We start from the raw sequence: 12,079 nt of genomic DNA, 5'->3' as shown, positions 1-12,079 counted from the left end.
TAGAAACAAGATACAAAAACTGCTGTAAAAACAAAATCCCAAAAGAAAGGAAATTGGCTGAACATCCTTACTGTACAAAAATACTTTGACACCAATAAGACAATGGATTTTTGCTCTGTTCATTGCTCTTTATGTAGCTGTATCAGCAGCACATTGGAGTAATCAGTCAGAATGGGAGTTCCTGCCCTTCTTCACTCAGAGCTAGGTAAACAGGGAAATAAAGCAGAACATTAACAAGAAAGGAGAAAAAGAGCCAGTGGCAGAGCCCCAGCAAGAGCATGACAGTAGGTAAGTGTTATGGCAGCTCACTAAAACGAGGGAGCATATGGGAAGTTTTTTCATAGAATCAAAATTTTAAACTGCCAGGTACACATTTCACCTGCCCAAAAATCTTGTGTTGCTTCAGCTTTAAAACATATTTAATATTTTGGTTTGAGAAGAGTGAATCTGATGTTTATTGTAAGCTACTGGCATCAATGAAGGAACTGGCATCGGTTTGGAACAGGTTAAAGGACGTGTATGGCAGTGGGGTGGCAAAAACTGCTTAACTTGTTACAGAAAAAAGTCATGCCTCAAGTTGTTGAGATACAGCCTCACAACTTCAAAAAGAAGGCCTGAACCTTTCCAATTGAATGGGCCTAAATTCAAAAACGGTCCAAGGCCTGCACTTAAAGAAAGAGGAACTATAAAAAAGCCCAGATCCAAAGCAAATGATTATTTATTTTATAAAATAAAGAAAAGGAACAAAAGCCAAAATGAATCTCAAAAAAGGTCCAAAATACAGAAAACACAATTAGAAAAAGCATTAAGAAAACACAGATGAATACTTAATGTTGTCTATAAAGAGTAGGAAACTCAAATAAAGAGATAAACCAAATTCAAAATCTAACAATCAAAAACCAAAAGAGAGAACAATCATTCTGAAAACTAGCTATGTAAATATGAAGGTCTTAACACCCACAAAACTTATAAAATTTCAGAAGAGTAAAAAGTAAAGCTGGCCAACCTGAGTCATGATTTGTGATGCCACAGCATTATTGTGGGGCATGTTGGGCTTTTATATGGAATAGCACAAGTAGTCTCATCAGCTGCAGAGTCAGAATGGCCTGACTCCCTTGGACTCAACATAAAAAACAAGACAGGAAACCTAAATTGTCATAAAAGGAAGACTAAAAGATTACAAAATTACAAAACAATAGAAAAAAAAATACTGAATGAAAAATTATCCATCCATCCATTACCCAACCCGCTATATCCGAACTACAGGGTCACGGGGGTCTGCTGGAGCCAATCCCAGCTAAGACAGGGCGCAAGGCAGGAAACAAACCCAGGACAGGGCACCAGCCCACACAAATGAAAAATTATAGAATACAGAAAGGAAATGGACAAAATGTAGTTAGATAGAAATATTACAAAATAATCACAACAAACAAATATTAAATGAACTAAAATCGGGGATGAAATGCTGGCAGAACCATAATACTTGCTGCTTTGGAGGGCTGGTCTCACAGGTCACTGAATAGATTCTTGGGATTAGCCAGAACTCCCCCTGGAATTAGGTTTAGAAGCACTTTATTAAGCATAGCATCTGAAGGTGAGCCTGTATACAGCAAGTGCACACTGGTTTGTCTCGTGATGGAACAGGTTATTTCTATTGTCCTATTGAACAGATTTTGCTTATAAAATGGTGGAAGACAAAGGAGGATTTTAGTGGCAAAACAAAAGGTTGGTTAAAGTCATTGCAATACATTAGTTAATTCATTTGTAAATATTTCTAAAGGTAAAGATATATTTAAAAAAAAAACAAAAGTGAAAACTAGAATTCTCCTCGAAATATATTTCATTGATTGTTTGAGCAGCAAAACAATCATTCTCTGATGGAGCAGTGTGACAATGCGGGTTCTGATCCATACTCCCATCTCTCTTCTGGAAGCCTCTTGAACCCGACACCATCCGTGATGTCACCGGATGAGCTGGACAATGAGGACACCAAACAAAACAAGAGGAAAGGTGTAAAGTGTAGAAGTACTTTTATTAAAAATGTAGAAGTTAAAATCCAATAAATAAATCCTTTAAAACGGAGGTTAAAATACTTGCTGGAAGCAGTCCTTTAAAAACCGGTGCCTTCTTTAGCTGGCAGCTCCCCAGCTTCTCCCACCCGGGCCCTGCACCAGGGGAGTCACCCTACCTGCAGCTGACCTTTCCTACTTGTCTGGTAGCCTTTCGAACCCTGGTACCGTAGGTCTCCACCAGACAGAGACTCAGGTTTCCCCATTGACCAGGGCGCTCACACTGGGGCTTCTGCCTCCAAGCTTTTGACTCCCGCTGCCTTCCGCGGCCTTACACGGCAAGCCGTCCTCGATTGTGGTCACTCCTGCTCATCTGCAAAACTCAGCAGGAGTGATCCAATCAGTCTGCCCCGGGTGCTGACCAAACACCCCGCTAGGGCTCACTTCCCAGCTGCCTTCCGCTACCAGCGAGCTTGCTCTTCCAGCTCACTTGCTCACACCCACACCCACACCCGCACCCACTTCCAACTTCCTCTTCTTCCTCCTCTAACCTCCGTTCCTTTTTTCTTCCCCATCCGCACTCACACTCCTACTATTTATAATGGTGATGTTGGACAGGTGTGGCAATTAGCAGATTCCGGCATCAATCACGGACATGGGCGATCCCACATCTGTGCACTTCAGTGTGGAAACACCCAAGCCTGCATCGCACCCAGGAACTGCTCTGCCAACACTACCACGCCCGCTCTTTAAGCTGCAAGTGCGGCGATTATTTATTTAAAATTGGTCTGTTATTCTGAGCTGTAGACCCGCTATATCATAAGCAGGTATCTTTTGTTTGCCATAGGTCATGTGCACAGCTACTCCACTCCAGTCAGACACTCAAAATAGTACTGCCTGTAAAATTTGGAAGCACAAAATTGTGGCGCCTATGCAAACAATCACACAAAATAGGAACATACATGAAAAACAAAGATGCTTAACCAGAATCAAACTGAAAGCTTCAAAAACAAACAATTGATAGTCAGGAACATTCAATTTTGTTATTCCCATTCTAGGCTTTGCCTTTAATTCACATTCTTAGACAATGCCAGAAACTATATGGCTCCGACCTTAATACTATTGCAAAAGTGATGTCATGTGTGGTGCACTCCCAGTCACACATCTGCAGCAACAGCTTGAAAGCGATTGGTAAACAAATGCAAAAATGGCAGTGCCCAGAAAAAAAGTGAAAAACATATTTTATGCATAATAATAAAAAAACCTTCATGCACTACACAAATGTAGTAGAAGCAGAGAAAAAAATTGAAATGAGCAAGTTTATAACACAAGAGGAGTATATATTACAGTACAGCATTTGAAATGAAAAAGAAAGATACACAGGAAAGAGAATGTTCTGGTGGTAGTGTTACACTGATCAACCAGCCCTCAATCTATATTGGCAGATTTTCAATTCAAATGACTCATTAGAACCCTTAGAACAGTCTCGATGAGAGCAGGCCCTTCAGCCCAACAAAGCTTGCTAGTCCTATTCACTTAATTCTTCCAAAATAACTTCAAGACTCAATTGGTGATTGGTAAATTGGCTGATTTTTTCAGAAGCTGCTGTTCTAAGCTTTACACTAATTTAAGGCCTATTCAGACTAGATTAGTTTTACACTGGGAGTTGGGAAATTGTTATTATTATCATAGGACTTTTGTAATTCTAGTCTAAATCACTCACATTAGTAACTTAATACAGACTGTCCATTCATAGCTCAGTAAAGATCACAGAGCCTTTTATCTTCTTTAAAAAGTCAGTAAAAATAACCCCAGGTTAAACTAAACCCTTGAGAATCGAAATGTCACCAGAGGTGGAATGTCTCACACAAGGAATGGAATAAAGCCATTCACACCTCATATGCCCCTTCAATCTGAGTAAAGCATGATGTAATTCAGTTAAATATTGTACATTACACTCACTGACTAAATTATTTAAAATTCATTGTGGGCAGGATCTTAATGGTGATCAATGGTGTCAACCAGTAACCTTGTTAAGTTGTATATTTACATTTAAATACTGTATATTTTAAAAATGCTCTACAAATAGACCATTTTGCACAAAAGTACTTGCTCATCTGGTAGGTAGTGTTGAATTTACAACTACTCCCAATCATTTAATAGCATTAGTTGGAATAAGGCCAGGTGGAATAAGATTTTGAAACAAAACATTTAATGTGAGGTCCTGCACCACTTTGTTCTTCTGTGAACTTACTGTATCTTACTCAAGTGGAAAATCCTAAAAATAGCAGCACTGATGCAGTTCTAAAATAAGCTCCCAAGGCCTTTATTTAAAACAATTTCTTTTGTTGACTCAACATTCATGAGGAACTACATAACAATAACAATAATAATAATTAATAATACCTATTGTAACTCTTTTTTTAGCAATTTCTGTGAATTTTTGGCTTCCTCCTCATTCATTCAAATAAAAAATACAAAACATAATTTTAAAAATGGTGATTAAAGGTAACACAATTAAATACATATTTTACTTCCACGTAGCTTACAATACACTTTCCACTGGTATTAGTTTTAATGTAAAAGCCATTTTTATTATCCTTTCTTTAAATGATTGTTAAACAATGTGAGAGTAGGTTGTGCCACAGAAATGTCAAATACGTTCTCAGAGGTAGAGGGCATTGAATATTAAAAATTTAATAAAGGAGAAAAATTATTAGGAATAAAGTACAAAATTTGAGAGTAAAAAATATATTTCCCTATAGTATATGACTATTCTAACTGAAAATCAGAGAACAGCTACTTTGGAATGGCAGTCCATATAGATTTCACTCAGCTTCTTATGCACATATACATATTTTTTTGAAAATTTACTACCAAGTACTGCCGTCCATTCTGTTTGTCAACCTGGTTGACCATAACTCTTGGGGTCTAATTTAAAGGTATGAAATGAAGCGTTCATTAGACTTAAAAGCATGTTAAGTTTTCAGACTAAGCTTTTCATTGACATGTTAGTTTAAGCTAATAGTGCCCTAGTTCTACAAGCTTGGATAATAAAAAGAAAAATGTTCAAGAGTGCCAGTTCCAAAAATGTTCTCTTGTTACTGAGCTCCCAATTTGTGATAAGACAAAGTGTTTTATTACCCAAGCGCTCAAGAATGCAGCTACTCTCATCCAGCTCAAGAGGAGTCAACTGAAGTTGTTTCTTCATCTAGAATGTGATATGTGTTGCAAACATGACCTGCTCATATATATTTCAGTTGGCATGGAAAAACCCAGAATTTCTTCAAGAGGACCTGGGGACTTTTGAAGGAGATATTTAGGTTAGTAAGTAAACTGTAACAGTAAAGGTCAAACCCAATCCACCTACAGTACTATTAATGCATTCCTCACCAGGAGACAAAGTTAGTGAGTTAAATACTGTATATGCATGTAACTGAATAAATCTTCCATTTAAGTCCCACAGTTTTCTATCTGTGGAATGCATAATGTTTGTAGAAAAAATATTATTTAAGGTACATACAACCACAAAAGTTAAGATAGAAGTTACAGAGCATTACTTTCACTGTTTTGTGATGAAAAAATATTACTAGAGTTTGGTATTTGATTTTTAGTTCATGTGTGGGCAGGCAGGTTGTGTAATATAAAAAAATTATGCTGTTTCAGATTTTACATTTCAAGTAGGCAGCTTTTTGTTTTACTTAGGGGATCAATGTAAGTGGCTTGATCCCTCAGACTTCTATCATAGTTCTGTTTTCTGTACAAAGTATCTCTTATATGGATTTATATTATATTCAGAATAAATTTTGCCTTTGTTGCATGTTTTAAATTACTGAATAATTAGTCATTTTTCAAAGTGAATTATCATGGAATTTGTGAGACTTTCCAAGTACTAGGTTCATCTACTCCTCCACAAAGATTAACACACACACACAGATACACACCCATACATGATGCCAATTGCCAGAATGATGAAACATGCTCTCAGTTCTGCACATTTGCCTTTATAGAAATGAGGATTTTAAAACAAAAAAAAGCCTTTTTTTAAAAAAAAATGCCTTTTTAAAAATGCACTTAGAAAAGAATGCCTTTTTTCAAAACAATTGTTAAATTTGTGCAGGCTGTCCACTAGCACTGCCCTTATCTTCGTTAATGGGAACTCAGCTTCCCTTCACGTTTTCAACTCAGGGATATTCCACCCCTTGCCAACAGCTGGAAACGGCTGCTCTCCCCTGGTGTTCTGGCCTCAAAAAGATGCCTTCATAAATCCCCTCTCCCTTTTTTTCAGTACAGCTAGCAAATTCCCTTAAATGACTGTTTCCACCTTCTTCTACAATCTGCTCTGCTATACACTGCTCTCCAAGTAGAAACTGCAGCTCACCTTCTCACCTTCTGTTACTTGAAGAGAAGTGGTCAGATGTGAGAAGGCAGAGACTTGACTAAATAAAGAGTGTCAGTTCTCCTGCAGTTCTGTTCCATTAGTCTGGGTCCCAAGACCTTGCAACCAAAGCATGTATTTTAATAGCAAGAACTTGCTGCCGGTTTTGTAAGGCATTTTTCTTCACTATCATTACATATACTACTAGACTCTTGTATTTAATTTCTTTTTCTTTTTCAGCTCTCTTCCCTCCTGATCTACTGACTCTTAAATCATTAACAATATCCAACTTGTCTAACCAGCAGAAAAGTGTGCTTTTTCTTTCTTAATTGCTAACTGCTTCTGCCTCCATAGTTTGAGTGGAAGATTCAGCTGCAACAGCTAAATGCACCATAAAATTAGAAAACTTTGAAAATGTGGTTTCTACTGGCTGCACTCTCAGCATTGTCACCACCTGCACACAGTCGCTCCTTGACATTAAAGTTAGAAAATTTCCAAACAACCAGGCATGATCACTCCAGTAACCTACCACCTTTCACCTCCAAAATTTATTATTGTGGAATCTAAGAGCCTACCTAGGTACATTTATTAGGTTCATCTACTCCCACAGTTTTCTAATTAATACACACAGAGATTCTATCCAGGCAAAGTCTTGGGTTATGCCAATTGACAGTAACTCCGCAATATTCCACATAGGATTATTCTACATAGTGGCTTACTGTCACCTGCACTAACAAACATATAGGTGTCCTCACTCAATCACGCTCGCTCAATCACGCTCAGTCACTTTAGTTATAGGGCCACTTTATAACCAACTTTATAACCAACAGTGTTTTATTTTTACCGTACGTGTTCTAAATATCAAGGAGTTACCCATCAGCTTTGATAACCCTGGGGCAAAAGAGCAGCAAACTTCCTACACTAGGCAACCGAATATTCACTTCAATCAATCAAGATATACAGTCAAAGTATAGAAATTATTAAAAGCATTGTGGTATTTATTAACATACTATAATACCAAATAGAAAGAAGGTATAATGGAAAATAAAACAGATAGCAAGATCTGGATATATATAGTCTTAGAAAAGCGTACTGAAAAACTAGAAATGTCAGGAGTGGATCTTGTCCTGTGTGGTTTTTGATATAGCCATCGATGTTATTCATGGGGTTTACATTTTCTGACATCCAAATCAGGTGGTCTTGTGTATCAATCTCTGACGTTGTTATGTTCTGTACTTTGGCCACTAGGTGGAGATAGTGAAGAGGGATACGGAAGAGTGTTAAGGAATCGAGAAAGTTCGGAGGACTAATTGTTTCCTGCTGTTGGATTAAAACTTTAACTTTTCGGCACTGAGTCTCTTCATTTTATCCTCTGACAACTTAACAGATGTTGCTTCTTATGGTGTGCTGCTTCCGTTGTCCTTTTTTTTGGTCTTTTATGTTAAAATGCACATGTGGGGTTATGGGAAACATGACATCGTACACATCTGATTGGCTGGCTGTCCTTACTCTGCTCAGAGTCTTTAATCAATGCACCACTTTCCTTTCCCGAGCTATAAACTAATTGAAACAGCTTTTGATCCTTATTTATTTTCCATTCTGAGGTTATAAACTAAACAAATCAGCTGTCTTAAGGTTATAAATTACTGGTACAATACAAAAAGAATGTATGGAAGAGAAATATTTCAGATGTGAATTTGCTCTGTAATTAAATTGCTTTTATGTATCCTGTATATTCAGTTCATCCTGGCTTATTTGAGTGAAAAAATGAAAATTAGTATAAGCAGTCTGCAGTTTAAAAAAAGTTGAACATTTTCCATTCCAGAACACAAAATGTCCTCATCTTACACAGAATTGCCTCAAAAGAAAAAAAATATGTTAAAATATCTGCCTTTGCTTTAAATAAAATGAATTATTTTTAAATTGTTTATTAATGCACAACAAAAAATAGCATCAACTTGTAATCTGAATTTGACTAATAACATCTGTTTCTATTTATGAAGAGCTTTTATATTAAACAAATGAAATTCTCATAAACTTTGTGTGAGATTTACCCCCAAGAATACATTTCAAATTATTCTTTCATTGTCGAACTCATATATACAGTTGAGAGTTGTCATGAATCTGTGATTTAAAGTAAACTGGAATACTACAATTTTGTTTTCACTAAATTGTTATCATTTTTATTCTTTCAATTGATGTGTTTTTGATCTGTAAGATTCAATTTCATCTTAAGTCTTTCCCTTATAAAAATAAAGTTACATTTATGTTGTAGCTACCCTTCCACTGATGCCGACTGAAATTGATCTTGATACTAAAATGTATATCATTAACTGTATATATTCAAGTTGATGTTTGTAATGCAGTTTTGTATTTCAGAAAGATGCTTGGGTGCTGCTTTTTGTTTGTTTGATAAGATTTGTAAAAAGAGTGTTTAATTTCCGTTTGTAAGTTATCCAAATATACAAAAGATTTGCAAGTAAGAATTATTTTATTAATGATCTGTTGGTCTTTTATTATTTGTATGTCATTACTCCACTCACTCCTGTAATGGATCCACAACGTAAGAGGAGGAAGAAGAAAAACATCAGGTGGTTAAGGGTACCTCAGTGAAAAGATACTACAGCTTGATAAAGAAGCAAGTTATTATGGGTATACATTGTATTTTACAGTTTGAGTTATACAATAAATTTCTTCTAAAGGATTTCAAATCAAATGTATCCAAATATATTTTTATTAATTAAAAAATTATTAATACAGTATGTGTAATATGAGAAATTTTCATGGGTATAAACACCTCTAGATATATAGCAGAGTACAAATGCAAAAATTAATATGCTGAATTCTCTGTATTCATGCAAACCTTAACAGAATATCTTTAATTTAATACTGATTAAATTTTAGAGGTAGAAGTACTGCTTAGATTACAGTTCTGCAATACTGATGTCACTTTCTCAAAACTCTACACACAGTCGCCATAGCATTAGTGTATGTGGGCTAAACTGTGAATCGTTTCACATTGCTTTCATACAAATTGCATGCAGTGACTAAATGCCTCAATATTCATGGATACTTTCCTCACTTTAAGTCCACCACAATCAAAACTTTACATTCTTAGAGGGCATTTTGCACATGATTACATACTGTTGTCAAAACTATTAAACATACAATCATAACTACATTACTACAATTTGCAACATCGCTATCAAGACCCCTGCAAAACAGATTGTAAAAATGACATTATATAAAATAAACACCGGACAGCAAAACACCTGGTTACGTTATCACTGAAATGGATATCTTGGATATTGTTATATATTGCTGAAATAAATGGACCACGCGATGTAGTCAGTTCTTCCTTAACTTTATTCACTCCTCCTCGTTCCCCTTCCTTTCCTCCTCCCCCCTTTCCTCACAGCGACCTCTACCTCCTGACTGATTACATCAATATCCCACAGATATCTGATGTGTTTGGTCTTTATAGAACAAGTGAGACCAAACACATCAGGCATCCATTTAAGTTAATTACCTAAGCAGGTGTTTTGCTGTCAGCTGATCTCATTATCGTCCATATATAACAAGGCCATCTTTGGAATAAGTTCCTTTGTAAACATGGACCTAGCAGGAATGCAAACATCAAAGAGGAAATTGTGTTGAAAGAAGAAGGAGAGGACAACGTAGAGCAAGAGCAGTAGCACAGATGAAATAATAGCTACAGTCATTGACCATGTTATCAGCCATGGACTCTCTTTGAGAGAAGCAGTGTTATGAGTGCAGCCAAATCCACAGGGCACAAGAGCTGCATCAATCATAAGAATGTTCCCACAAAACCAATAGGTAAAGTGCATATTCTTCACCGATGTCAGACAGAACTGCCTCTTACCGTGTAGTATTTACCACATATAGTACAGCGACATCCATTGAGTATTTTTTTGTTCTTTAGGATCCAAAGATTACCTCGCACATTGGGCAGAGGCAGAATTTTTACTGCTGAGCAGGAAACTGTCATTGTTGACATGGTCACCGCTAACAATGCCATTACACTATGGGAAATCCAGGACAGAGTTATGGCAGACAGTACAGTATTTGGCAATGTGGCAAGTGTTAGCAAAGGCATAAAGTAAGCATGAAGCACTTATACACTGTCTCAGTTTTTGAGGAACAGTGTACATGTTGTCACACACCTACGAGTAGGACATTGTATGGACCAAGGGAAGATAATTCCACGCCAGGCCAGGGGATGGCAGGGTGCACTAAATCTTCTTCTGTTATCTCTGCAGACCAGCCGCGGGAAAACCTGTCTGACTCAACCTTGACGATGTCACTTCCGGTTCCGGTGCCTAAACTAACATCACTTTTGGTTCTGGTGCCTCGACTAACATCACTTCCAGTTCCAGCACTGCGATTGATGTCAGAAGAAGGTTACTTTCGGTACCCTTACGTCATTTCCTGTCTGACTATTTAAAACCACCATCTTTAAAAACCATGATCAGTTCATTTCGGGTCTCCAACCAAGAAACTTGTTACCAGAATTCAACCCATTGCAGCCAGGGATAATATATGGGTGGCTGTCCCAAACCTTTTTAAGTGTGTTGAGTCTGATCATTTACATAGTGGCATAGCCGGAGTCAGGAGGAGTGTGACGGAACTTGCTGGGAGGTGTGGTGGAAAGAAGAATTGTGTTTATGGTATTCATTTAATTGTGTTTATTGTGGTTGTGGTGCTTTGAAGGTACTGTGCAAGAAGAAATAATTAAAAAATACTTCTTGGTGCTTTTACCCTGTGTTTAGTTTGTCTGTCTGTTGGGCTGAAAGGGGCAACAGCGCCCTCAAGTGTCTTACAATGTGAAAGAACTCTGATATCAATATGTCCAGGTAAGAGGTCTATTCAATATAATGTAACACTACTTGTTTTTAGTGGTTGTGGCTTCGAAGATAAAACACCATACAAAGCTATGTATACAGTATGGTACTGTAATGGAATGGAATCCATTCAATTTGGTACTTTGTGTTTTTTCTGTTAGAGACTCATGGAGTTAGGGGCTATGCAAACAGCTCATGTGTTCATCTTTGTGGATGAAGCTGGGTTTACATAACCTGGTGAAGCAACATCAGTATTGTAATGTATTTAATGTATGTAATGTATTTAATATTGTCAGGCAAAGAGCGACGGTGCAAGTTCCAGGACAGAGAGGGGTCAATATCACAATGTGTGGGGCAATAGGCAATGATGGTGTGTTATCACACAAACCAGCCATTAATCTGTACAATACAGAACATCTCATCTTGTTGCTTGAAGAACTCAATTTGATACTGGTACCAGAGGATGAGATATAGTGAGTGAGCATGAATGTTTCTGTATTTCTTGTGGTGTGTGATAATGTGGCATTCCACCACTACACTGCAGTCACAGAATGGTTTGCAGCACATCCAAGGATGTCCTCAGTGTTCCTACCACAATATTCTCCCTTCCTAATCAGATACGATGTCAATGAGAACTTGTGGCCGAATCCAGAGGAGCAGACAGATTAGAAAATGATAGTATTATTACAGTCATGGACCAACTGTTTGGTATAGTTTGGTATAGTTTGTTTCTGTCTGCAGTATTGACAATAAGTACTATTTTTTTAAATGGATATTCTGTATTTACCCTACAGTATGAAAAATAAAATCTGGATCCTTTAATGATTAAC

This window comes from Erpetoichthys calabaricus, chromosome 6 (assembly GCF_900747795.2).
Source record: "Erpetoichthys calabaricus chromosome 6, fErpCal1.3, whole genome shotgun sequence".
NCBI classification, from domain to species: domain Eukaryota; kingdom Metazoa; phylum Chordata; class Cladistia; order Polypteriformes; family Polypteridae; genus Erpetoichthys; species Erpetoichthys calabaricus.
The sequence above is the reverse complement of the archived record's forward strand: the minus strand, read 5'-3'. Positions refer to the sequence as shown.